The sequence below is a fragment of the Oryctolagus cuniculus genome, chromosome X, assembly GCF_964237555.1.
Source record: "Oryctolagus cuniculus chromosome X, mOryCun1.1, whole genome shotgun sequence".
NCBI classification, from domain to species: Eukaryota; Metazoa; Chordata; class Mammalia; order Lagomorpha; family Leporidae; genus Oryctolagus; species Oryctolagus cuniculus.
This window is the reverse complement of record NC_091453.1, coordinates 61,094,849-61,108,602: the sequence shown is the minus strand read 5'-3', so window position 1 is coordinate 61,108,602 and position 13,754 is coordinate 61,094,849.

Sequence of the window (13,754 nt, the reverse complement as noted above, 5' to 3'; positions counted from 1 at the left end):
TGTTTCATGATTTAATAATTTTAGCATTTTGTCAGAATCACTTAATATGTAGGTATTATAGGCATACACATACATCTTATATTTGTCTTGAAAACAGTTATTAATATAGCAAAACAGAGAATTCATGACATTTTGATTGTGAGGAAAGAAAGTTATATTAGTATGAAGATGGTATAATTCAGTGAAAACAATGTTTATAGCTATATGCTGCATAATATGACTTCCACCTTTCTTAAAAAGATATATTTACTTATAAGGAAGAAGAGAGAGAGAGAGAGAAAGGGGGAGAGAGAGAGAGAGAGAGAGAGAGAGAGAGGTCTTACATCTGTTGGTTAACTCCTTCAATGGCCACAGCAACCAGGGCTGAGCCAGGCCAAAGCTAGAAGCCAGGAACTCCATCCTGGTCTCCCACATAGGCAGCAGGGTCACAAGCAATTGGGACATCTTTCACTGCATTCCCAGGCACATTATCAGGGAGCTGGATCAGAAATGGAACAGCTGGCACTGTTCCATCCACTGGGATGCCAGTATTATAGGCAGTGACTTAACCTGCTGTGCCATAATGCCAGCCCCCATTCACACATTTTTATACTCTCTATATATCAACTTCCACATATGAAAGAAAACATGTGGGATTTGCTTTTCTGTCTCTGGCTTATCTCTCTTAGAATAATGATCTCCAGTTTCATTCATATTGCCACAGAGTCATGATTTCATTTTTATGGCTGAGAAATATTTCATCATTTATATATATCACATTTTCTTTATCCAGTCATCAGTTAGGTTGAGTCCATGAGAGTGCATGTATCTTTTTCATATGCTGACTTCATTTCCTTTGCATATATTCCCAGAAGTGTGACAGCTGGGCCATATGGTAGATCCATTTTTGGTTTTCTGAGGAAAAAAATACTGCATACTATTTTCCAAAATGGTAGTACTCTGGTATGTAGGAATGTTTCAACATTCACAAATCAATCAATGTGATACATCACATTAACAAACTGAAGGAAAGAACCATATGATTATCGCAATAGATGGAGAGAAAAAATTGATAAAATACAACACCCTTTCATGATGAAAACTTTAAGTTTTCAAAACTTAGTATAAAACTGAGTATAGACAGAACAATCCTCGGCCGGCGACATGGCTCAATAGACTAATCCTCCGCCTTGCAGTGCCGGTACACCGGGTTCTAGTCCCGGTTGGGGCGCCAGATTCTGTCCCGGTTGCCCCTCTTCCGGGCCAGCTCTCTGCTGTGGCCAGGGAGTGCAGTGGAGGATGGCCCAAGTGCTTGGGCCCTGCACCCCATGGGAGACCAGGAGAAGCACCTGGCTCCTGGCTTCAGATCAGCACGGTGCACCGGCCACAGCGCTCTAGCCACAGCAGCCATTGGAGGGTGAACCAATGGCAAAAGGAAGACCTTTCTCTCTGTCTCTCTCTCTCACTGTCCACACTGCCTGTCAAAAAAAAAAAAAAAAAAAAAAAAAAAAAAAAAAAAAAAACAATCCTCAAAGCAATCACAGTAATTTATGACAAATCCACGGCCAGCATCCTATTGAATGGGGAAAAGTTGGAAGCATTTCCACTGAGATCTGGTACCAGACAGGGATGCCCGCTCTCACCATTCCTATTCAATATTTTCCTGTAAGTTTTAACCAGAGCCATTAGGCAAGAAAAATAATCAAAGGGATATAAATTGGGAAGAAGGAAGTCAAACTATCCCTATTTGCAGATAAATTAGTCTATATATAGGGGATCCAAAAGAATCCACTAAGAAACTATTGGAACTTACAGAAGAGTTTGGTAGGGACCGGTGCTGTGGTGCAGCGGGTGCCCAAGCCTGCAGCACCGACATCCCATTTGGGTGCTGGATCTAGTCTCAGCTGCTCCACTACGGATCCAGCTCTCTGGTATGGCCTGGAAAAGCAGTAGAAGATGACCCAGATGCTTGGGCCCCTACACCTGTGTGAGTGACCCAGCAGAAGCTCCTGGCTCCTGGCTTCTATTCAGCTCAGCTCTGGCTATTGTGGTCATTTGGTGTGTGAAGCAGTGAATGAAAGACCTCTATCTCTCTCTCTGGCTCTATCTCTCTCTCTGTAATTCTTTTAAATAAATAAAATAAATCTTTCAAAAAAAGAGTTTGGTAAAGTAGCAGGACATAAAATCAATACACAAAAATCAGCAGCTTTTGTATACACAGACAATGTCATGGCTGAGAAAGAACTTCTAAGACCAATGCCATTCACAATAACTACCAAAAAAATCAAATACCTTGAAATAAATTTAACCAAGGATGTCAAAGATTTCTATGATGAGAATTACAAAACATTAAAGAAAGAAATACAAGATACAAACAAATGGAAAAATCTTCCATTTTAATGAATTGGAAGAATAAATATCATCAAAATGTCCTTATTTCCAAAAGCAATTTACAAATTCAATATGGTACCAATCAAAATACCAAGGACATTCTTCGAAGATATAGAAAAAATGATGCTGAAATTCACATGGAAACACAGGAGGCCCCCGAATAGCTAAAGCAATCTCATACAGCAAAAACAAAGCCAGAGGTATCATACTACCAGATTTCAAGACATAGCACAGGGCAGTTATACTCAAAATAGCCTGGTACTGGTACAAAAACACATGGATAGACCAATGGAACAGAATAGAAATGACAGAAGTCAATCCAAGCACCTGTAGCCAATCTATCTTGGACAAAGGAGCTAAAACCAATCCCTGAAGTAAAGACAGTCTCTTCAACAAATAGTGCTGGGAAAGCTGGATTTCCACATGCAGAAATATGAAGCAAGACCCCTACCTTACACGTTAGACAAAAATGTACTCAAAATGGATTAAAGACCTAAATCTATGAACTGATACCATCAAATTATTAGAGAACATTGGGGAAACCCTGCAAGACATTGGCACAGGCAAAGAGTTCTTGGAAAAGACCCCAGAGACACAGGCAATCAAAGCCAAAATTTTGCACTGCAAAAGAAACACTCAGCAGAAGTGAAGAGGCAACCGACAGAATGGGACTATACAACTGATAAAGGATAATAACCAGAATATATAAAGAGATTAAGAAACTTAACAATAACAAAACAAACAACCTAGTTAAGAAATGGGAAAAGAACTTAGACATTTTTCAAAAGAGGAAATCCAAATTACCAACAGACACAAGAAAATGCTCAGGATCACTGGCTGTCAGGGAAATGCAAATCAAAACCACAATGAGGTTTCACCTCACCCCAGTTAGAATGGCTTTCATACAGAAATGAACCAACAACAAATGCTGGCAAGGATGTGGGAAAAAAGGTACCTTTTTTTTTTTTTTACATTCCCACTATTGGTGGGAATGTATACTGGTAAAACCACTATGGAGGACAGTATGGAGATACCTCAGAAATCTGAATATAGACCTACCATATGAGTCAGCCATCAAAGTTTTGGGAATATACACAAGGGAAATAAAATCATAGAAAACCTAAACAGACCCATAACTGAGACAGAAATTGAAACAGTAATAAAGGCCCTCCCAACAAAGAAAAGCCCAGGACCAGATGGATTCACTGCTGAATTCTACCAGACATTTAAAGAAGAACTGACTCCAATTCTTCTCAAACTATTCAAAACAATCGAAAAAGAGGGAATCCTCCCAAATTCTTTCTATGAAGCCAGCATCACCTTAATTTCTAAGCCGGAAAAAGAAGCAACATTGAAAGAGAATTACAGACCAATATCCCTGATGAACATAGATGCAAAAATCCTCAATAAAACTCTGGCCAAGAGAATGCAAGAACACATCAGAAAGATCATCCACCCAGACCAAGTGGGATTTATCCCTGGTATGCAGGGATGGTTTAATGTGTGCAAAACAATCAATGTGATACACCACATTAACAGACTGCAGAAGAAAAACCATATGATTATCTCAATAGACGCCAAGAAAGCATTTGATAAAATACAACACCCTTTAATGATGAAAACTCTAAGCAAACTGGGTATGGAAGGAACATTCCTCAATACAATCAAAGCAATCTATGAAAAACCCACAGCCAACATCCTATTGAATGGGGAAAAGCTGGAAGCATTTCCCCTGAGATCTAGTACCAGACAGGGATGCCCACTCTCACCACTGCTATTCAATATAGTTCTGGAAGTTCTAGCCAGAGCTATTAGGCAAGAAAAAGAAATTAAAGGGATACAAATTGGGAAGAACTCAAACTATCCCTCTTTGCAGATGACATGATTCTTTATTTAGGGGACCCAAAGAACTCTACTAAGAGACTATTTGAACTCATAGAAGAGTTTGGCAAAGTAGCAGGATATAAATCAATGCACAAAAATCAACAGCCTTTGTATACACAGGCAATGCCATGGCTGAGGAAGAACTTCTAAGATCAATCCCATTCACAATAGCTACAAAAACAATCAAATACCTTGGAATAAACTTAACCAAGGACGTTAAAGATCTCTACGATGAAAATTACAAAACCTTAAAGAAAGAAATAGAAGAGGATACCAAGAAATGGAAAAATCTTCCATGCTCATGGATTGGAAGAATCAATATCATCAAAATGTCCATTCTCCCAAAAGCAATTTATAGATTCAATGCGATACCAATCAAGATACCAAAGACCTTCTTCTCAGATCTGGAAAAAATGATGCTGAAATTTATATGGAGACACAGGAGACCTCAATAAGTTAAAGCAATCTTGTACAACAAAAACAAAGCTGGAGGCATCACAATACCAGATTTCAGGACATACTACAGGGCAGTTGTAATCAAAACAGCATGGTACTGGTACAGAAACAGATGGATAGACCAATGGAACAGAATTGAAACACCAGAAATCAATCCAAACATCTACAGCCAACTCATATTTGATCAAGGATCCAAAACCAATCCCTGGAGTAAGGACAGTCTATTCAATAAATGGTGCTGGGAAAACTGGATTTCCATGTGCAGAATCATGAAGCAAGACCCGTACCTTTCACCTTACACAAAAATTCACTCAACATGGATTAAAGACCTAAATCTACGACCTGACACCATCAAATTATTAGAGAGCATTGGAAAAACCCTGCAAGATATAGGTACCGGCAAAGACTTCTTGGAAAACACCCCAGAAGCACAGGCAGTCAAAGCCAAAATTAACATTTGGGATTGCATCAAATTGAGAAGCTTCTGTAATGCAAAAGAAACAGTCAGGAAAGTGAAGAGGCAACCAACAGAATGGGAAAATATATTTGCAAACTATGCAACTGATAAAGGGTTGATCACCAGAATCTACAAAGAAATCAAGAAACTCCACAACATCAAAACAAAAAACCCACTTAAGAGATGGGCCAAGAACCTCAATAGACATTTTACAAAAGAGGAAATCCAAATGGCCAACAGACACATGAAAAAATGTTCAAGATCACTAGCAATCAGGGAAATGCAAATCAAAACCACAATGAGGTTTCACCTCACCCCAGTTAGAATGGCTCACATTCAGAAATCTACCAACAATAGATGCTGGAGAGGATGTGGGGAAAAAGGGACACTAACCCACTGTTGATGGGAATGCAAACTGGTCAAGCCACTATGGAAGTCAGTCTGGAGATTCCTCAGAAACCTGAATATAACCCTACCATTCAACCCAGCCATCCCACGTCTTGGAATTTACCCAAAGGAAATGAAATTGGCAAACAAACAAGCTGTCTGCACATTAATGCTTATTGCAGCTCAATTCACAATAGCTAAGACCTGGAACCAACCCAAATGCCCATCAACAGTAGACTGGATAAAGAAATTATGGTACATGTACTCTATAGAATACTATACAGCAGTCAAAAACAACGAAACCTAGTCATTTGCAACAAGATGGAGGAATTTGGAAAACATAATGCTGAGTGAAATAAGCCAGTCCCAAAGGGACAAATATCATATGTTCTCTCTGATCAGCGACAACTAACTGAGCACCAAAGGGGAAACTTGTTGAAATGAAATGGACACTATGAGAAACAGTGACTTGATCAGCTCTTGTCCTGACGGTTGATGTACAATGTAATACTTTATCCATTTTAGTATTTTTTTTGTTCTAGTACCGTTGGTTGAACTCTGTAATTAACACACAATTATTCTTAGGTGTTTAAATTTTAACTGAAAAGTGATCCCTGTTAGGAATTTGGAAAACATTATGCTGAGTGAAATAAGCCAATCCCAAAGGGACAAATACCACTTGTTCTCCTTGATAGGTGACAACTAATTGAGCACCAAAAAGGAAACCTGTTAAAGTGAAATGAACACTATGAGAAACAGTGACTTGATCAGCCCTCACCCTGTTGATGAGCAACTTGATATGTTATCCCTCTTAGTATTTTTTTTGTTTGTTCTACTTAATACTTTTGGTGGAATACTGTAATCAATACACAATTCTTCTTAAGTGCTGAAACTTAACTGAAAAGTGATCAGTGTTAAATATAAGAGTGGGAATAAGAGAGGGAAGAGATGTGCAATTTGGGACATGCTCAAGCTGACTTACCTCAAACGGTAGAGTTAGAAATATACCAGGGGATTCCAATTCAATCCCATCAAGGTGGCATGTACCAATGCCATCTCACTAGTCCCAGAGATCAATTTCTGTTCACAATTGATCATAATGATAGGACTAAGAACCAAAGGGATCACATAAACAAGAATAGTGTCTGCAACTACTAGCTGATAGAATCAAAAAGGGAGAGAATGATCCAACATGGGAAGTGAGATACACAGCAGACCCATAGAATGACAGATGTCCTAAACAGCACTCTGGCCTCAGAATCAGCCTTTAAGGCATGCAGAGCCAGCTGAAAAGCCCATGACAGTATTTCAGGCATGGAAAGCCAAGACACTCTGGGGGGAAAAAAAAAAACCTAAATGAAAGATCTCTGCGAGTGATAGCCCAGTGGAAAGAACAGGTCATCAAAGAAGGAGGTACCTTTCTCTGAAGGGAGGAAAGAACTTCCACTTTGACCATGGCCTTGTCTAAAAATTATCAGAGTCAGTGAACTCAGGTGGCTTCCATAGCCTTGGCAGCTCATGACAAGAGCCTAGGGTGATTACTGAGGCCATAAACAAGAGTGTCAATTTGTTAAGTCAACAACAGGAGTCACTGTGCACTTACTCCTCATGTAGGATCTTTGGCCTTAGTGTGCTGTACATTGAGATTTAATGCTATAACTAGTACTCAAACAGTATTTTTCACTTTATGTTTCTGTGTGGGAGCAAACTGTTGAAATCTTTACTTAATGTATGCTAAACTGATCTTCTGTATATAAAGAGAAACGAAAATGAATCTTGATGTGAATGGAAGGGGAGAGGGAGTGGGAAAGGGGAGGGTTGCGGGTGGGAGGGACGTTTTGGGGAGGGAAGCCATTATAATCCATAAGCTGTACTTTGGAAATATATATTCATTAAATAAAAGTTTAAAAAATCAGCATATGAAAGAGTTATCTGTACCTTCATGTTAATTGCAGTTCAATTCACAATAGCTATGAAATGTGATCAACCCAAATGCCCATCAACTGAAGACTGGATAAAGAAATTATGGGACATGTAAACCATGGAATACTACACAGTGGTAAAAAATAAATAAATAAATCTAGTAATTTGCAATAAAATGGATGAATCTGGAAAATATCATACTTAGTGAAATAAGCCTGTCCCAGAAGGACAAATACCATATGTTCTCTCTGAGCTGTTACAACTAATAGAGCATGTAAAAAGCAATTTGTAGAAGTGAATATGACACTTTAGGAAGCAAAGACTTGAATAGCCTTTATCTTGACTGTTGAGGAACAGTTTTTGTGGTTTTTTTCATACTAATTATTGAGCTCTTTACTTAACACAGAATTAATCATATGTGTATAAAGTTAATTGAAAATAGATCTTAGTAAAAAATAAGAATGGATCCATAAGCAAGATATGAAACATATTCTCCTATTCTAAAGACATTCTGAAAATTGAGTTTTTATTTTTACTCAGCGAAATTTAATAGAAAATTTAAAAATTAAACAATGCCTGTTAAATATAAGAGTGGGAATAAGAGAGGGAGGAAATGTACAGTTTGGCAGATGCTCACTTGGACTTACCCCTAATGATAGAGCTAGAAACGTGCCAGGGGATTCCAGTTCAATCCCATCAAGGTGGCATGTTCCAATGCCATCTCACTAGTCAAAGTGATCTGTGGGGAGCAACCCGGACTAGACTAAGTTACTGGAATTAAGACTTATTCTATGCATCTGCTCTCCCACAATATGGCGCTGAGAAGGGAGAAACAGCTTCTACACAGCTGCCTCCAGTTCAACCAATAAACTGTAGGACCTGCTCCTGATTGGAGGAGAGCAGCATACTCGGCGTGTGGGTAGCAGAGTTGGGATTGGTGGAGAGGACTATAAAGGAGGAGAGAGACAACATGCACCAGGAGCATCTAGAGGAACATCTGAAGGAACATCTAAGGGGAACATCTATCTGAAGGAACACCTGTGCAGCCCCCGAGAGAGCCGGCCGGCGGTGTGCCGCTCCCCCGCGGAAGTGGGGAATGTGGCAGGGGGAACCGCCCTTCCACGGAGGTGGAAGGGACAGTAGCCAACCCGGGAAGAACCAGCAGCAAACCCGGGGAGGGCCAAGCAGACGAAAGAACAGCGCAGGTTCCTGTGTCGTTCCTCCACGAAGACGGGGAGCGACATAATGGTGCCGTGACTCGGATAGGAAGCCTAGGCAGGGTTTAGTGTCGTTCCTCCATGAAGAGGGGGAGCGACAGTGATCAGTTTAAGTTCATAATTGATCAAAAAAATAGGATTAAGTGTCAAACGGATTACACACATAAGACCAGTGTTTGCAAATAATTGATAGAATTAAAAAAGGAGAGAATGATCCTACATGGGAAGCAGGATACACAGCAGACTCATAGAATGGCAGATGTCCTAAACAGAACTCTGGCCTCAGAATCAGCCCTTAAGGCATTCAGGTCTGGCTAAAAAGCCCATGAGAGTATTATAGGTATGGAATGAACGGGCCATCAAGGAAGGAGGTACCTTTCTCTGAAGGGAGGAGAGAACTTCCACTTTGACCCTGTCGGAATAAGATGAAAGTCGGCGAACTCAAGAGGCTTCCATAGCCTTGGCAATTCATGACAAGAGCCTAGGGTGATTACTAACACCATAAACAAGAGTGTCAATTGTTAGGTCAACAACACAACGGGAGTCACTGTGCACCTGCTCCCCATGTAGGATCTCTGTCCTTCATGTGTTGTACTATTTGAATTAACGGTATAACTAGTACTCAAACAGTAATCTATACTTTGTGTTTCTGTGTGGCTGCAGTCTGTTGAAATCTTTACTTAGCATATACTAAGTTGATCTTCTGTATATAAGGATAATCGAAAATGAATCGTGATGAAGAATGGGATGGGAGAGGGAGTGGGAGATGGGATGGTTGCGGGTGGGAGGGAGGTTATGTGGGGAAAAGCTGCTATAATTCAAAAGTCGTACTTTGGAAATTTATATTTATTCAATAAAAGTTGAAAAAAATGTAAAAAAAAAAAAACAAAAAAATAAGAATGGAAATAATAGAAAGAGAAGTAAGAGGTGGTGGGAGTGTGGGTAGAAGCATGAGCATTGTAGGAAGAATGACCATGTTCCTGAAGTTGTAATTATTAAGTGTATGAAGTTTGTAACTGTAAAGCTATATAGTTTTACATACATTCCTATGGACTTACTTCTAAACGTACAGTTTAAAAACTTGCCATGGGACCCCAAATCCCCTTAAGCTGGATGGTAAAAAATAGCATTTTAAGTGTTTAAGTGATCATATGGATAGGATTAAGTATTAAAGTGATCATATAGATAGGATTAAGTGTCTGGTAACAATAATAGATAGAATTTAAAAAGAGTGAATGCTCCAACATCAGAAGCAGTTCATACAGCAGACTCATAGAGTGACAATGGATTTAAATAGCACTCTGACCTCAGAATCAGCCCTTAAGTTATTCTGGTCTTGCTGAAAACCCACAAGAGCATTTCAGGCATGGAAAGCAAAAACAATGTAGCAAAAAATGTCCTACATGAAGGACCTTCTGGGTGAGACCCCAGTGGAAAGAATTGGTCATCAAAGGAGGTACTTTTCTCTGAAGGGAGGAGAGAATGTCTGTCGCTCCCCCATTCACGGAGGAACGACACTAGACCCTGCGCTGTTCTTCTTGCCCAGCCCTTCCCAGGTTAGCTGCCGTTCCCTCACTCACGGAGGAACGACGCCGTCCCAAGTTAGCTGCTGGCCCCCCCGCCTCTGTGGAGGGGCGGCACCCCCCACCGCTTTCCCCGCTTCCACGGAGGAGCGGCACACCGCCGGCCGGCTCTCTCAGTGGCTGCTCAGATGTTCCTCAGATGTTTCTTGGTGCATGTTGTCTCTCTCCTCCTTTATAGTCCTCTTCCACCAATCCCAACTCTGCTGCCCACACGCCGAGCATGCTGTTCTCCTCCAATCAGGAGCAGGATCAGCTCCTGCTGCTTGTTAGACAAATTGGTGAGGCAGCTGCGTAGGAGTTGTTTGCTCTCTCTCAGCGCCATATTGTGGGAGATCAGATGCATAGAATTAGTCCTAGTTCCAGTAATTTAGTCTAGTCTCAGTTGCTCCCCACAAATGTCTACTTTGCTTATGGCCTTATCTAAATACTGGTGGAGTTTGTGTATTTAAAAGGCTTCCATAGCCTTGGCCGCTCATGTCAAGACTCTTGGGTGATCACTGATGTCATACATAGGAGTGTTAATTGTTAAGTTAACAATAGGTGTCACTGCACACTAACTTCCCATGCAGAACCTCTGTCCTCAAAGAGTTATATTATAATTATGTCTTTGTGCTCATGAAAGAGTGTTTCTTTACAGTTAATTAAATTTTTACAAGATGCAATGACTTTGAACAGCACTTGTCTCAACTGTTGAGGAACAGTTTTATTTTTTTTTCAAGCAAATTTTGAACTCTTTATTTAGTATAGAGTTGGTCTTCTGCGTATAAAGTTAATTGAAAATGGATCTTAGTGGAGAATGGGACTGGGAATGGGAGATGGAGGAGGAGGAAGGGTGGGAGTGTGGCTGGGAGGGCAGGTATGTTGGGAGGAATCACTATATTCCTAAAATTGTACTTATGAAATGCATGAAGTTTGTATTCCTTAAATAAAAGGTTTCTTTGGGAAAAAAAAGAATCAAATGAATAAATACAAATGACTCAGCTAAATTTAAAAAAAATTAATTGAAAATGGATCTTAGTGAAGAATGAGACTGGGAATGGGAGAGGGAGGAGTAGGAAGGGTGGGAGTATGGGTGGGAGGGCAGCTACAGTGGGAAGAATCACTGTATTCCTAAAGTTGTGCTTATGAAATGCATGAAGTTTGTATACCTTAAGTAAAAGGTTTCTTTGGGATTTATGTGTGGAGTCAGCCTCCCCTCTCAAGGTAAAAAGACTTCACAATGGCTTTTATCTAGTCCACCAGGCTGGCTATTCCCTTGGAAATAACCGCCTCTCTGACTGGATTGCCTATCTGTGACTTATTGTTCCATAGTGAGCTATGGCCTCTGCACGAACCCAAACATTGTCTTCCACTCTGCTGCATATGAAACCAGCGATACTGCTCCTAAGTTGGTTACTGTCAGAATCCATTTTAGTAAAGGCTTCTGAGGAAGCCGAGACTACAGATCTATGAAATAAAGCAATAGCTTCACATTATTTCCTACAGTTTTAATAGTTTCTTGGTTTCTCCCTTCCCCCATACTGACTACCTTCTTGGTAACCACAGGTGTTAGAGGCACTGTTGGTGGCCTCTGGATAATATTCCCTTGAAGATGGGAGGCTTTAAGGCTGGCAGCAAGAGCTAAGACTGACTGCACCGTGAGCTTGATGTAGCATCAAGTTTCAACCTAACACCCTCTTTTAATTTCCTTTTAACTTTTAGCTATTACAAATAACAAAAACTAAGGGGTTGATTATCTGACATTTTTCTTTTTAGTCTGCATTTCCTTTATGCATTCAGTGAACCAACTCCCAAGGAGTTAGATGCAATTCTGAATTGCATTGGTAACTTTTACTCTAAGTCAAAGTACAGCACACCTGTGGCGCCATACTGTAGGTGACCACATGGGCACCCAGGAATCCAAAGTTTCTCATCCTTTTTTTTCCCTGTAATGTTGAATAACAGACCTATTTTTCTTCCATAAAAAATCTTGGGGAATAGAAATTGAATTTAAAAGCTTTTCAGCAATTTTTCTCTCTTCTTAGCAAAAAGGCAACTAAGCAAAAAGTAAAGACTCAGAGAATTAAGGTAAGTATGGCTAAAGAGAAAAGCAGTCGTCGTTAATGCAGTCAGAATCCAGTCCCGTCCTCCTTCATCTTGTTCTTAATCTGTTGCTTAAACATTGTTTTCTTTTTTGCAAAGACTCTTTTAAGGAGGTAATTTTGATTCATTCAGTCTTTTATGAGCGTGTGTGCCTCAAGGTACCAATTTTAAAGTTCATCCCATTTTTTTGTGTGAGGTTCTGGTCCTTTCTTTCCTAGTATTCCCAGCAACAAAATAAGATTATCTAAATGAAAACTTTCCCATTCACCATTGTGGCCACTGTAACGATAGTTAATCCTTAGCAGGGCTAATCTTACCCATTTACTGAACCCAGTTCAGTTTTGTCTGACCCAGACATTTTTCTGTCCAGACTTCCAAAGGTTATATGCTCTCTTGCAATGTAAATTAACCCTGGATTGAAAACCAAAAGGATAGGGGATTCAATGCAAAATGAACAGAATGAGGCCCTAGAGAACTTACCCTCAACCCTCAGGGTTCCCTGAGGAAAGCAGGGCCCCTCACAGGGGTCAGCACCCCTTCTTTGCTGCATTCCTCAAAGCGCCATGAGAGCCACCAGCGGTCACTTCAGGTCTCTCATCAGTTGCCAAAGTTGATAAAAGACAACATTACAACAAATCTACCTTCTCAGATCTTAATTGGCTTTATTTGTGATTCTAGAATTGAGAAGCAGTCCAGGACAAAATATGGTTGAGAAAAGCCCCACGCCACCACATGGACAGGTTATATTTATAACCAGAAAAAAAGGGGGTTACATAGAGAAAATCGAAGTGGGGCACAGAGACAGTCCAATTAGTTCTAGCTCAAGTTTGTCTTATTTGAACATGGTTTGAACAGTTGGCTGCTTGTGATTAACTGAGACTTGGCAATATTATGAGAGTGGGTTACATTATGTTTGCACATCAAGGTATGCTACTATGTATGGAGAAACCTGTAAGCCAAACTTAAAATGTATGGAAACAACTTTAGGTCAAACTGAACAACTTTAAGCATTATAACTAAATCACATGTGTGTGTATATGTGTCTGTGTGTGTGTGTTGTGAGAGTTGAGGGGGGAATAATGGAAGAGCAAAAACAAAACAATAAAATTACTGTACTTTTATGTATGAGGCACAAATTATTCATGATTTTGTTCCTAATCTCAGAGGAGCCATTCTGCATTCTTCTTAAAGGCTAAACACTTCTTTTCCTACTCATATCATTAGTTGTTAACTCTTATTCTAAATGGTTCTTGAAATTTAAGTATAATAGCACTTTTGTTAGCCGTCAAAATTACCCAGAAACCAGCTACTCTTTGCAAACTGCTTTCTTAGAAGTTATCAAGTATTTCATTTTCAAAGAACTCTGCTTTAAAATAAGCTTAAATACAAAAGCTA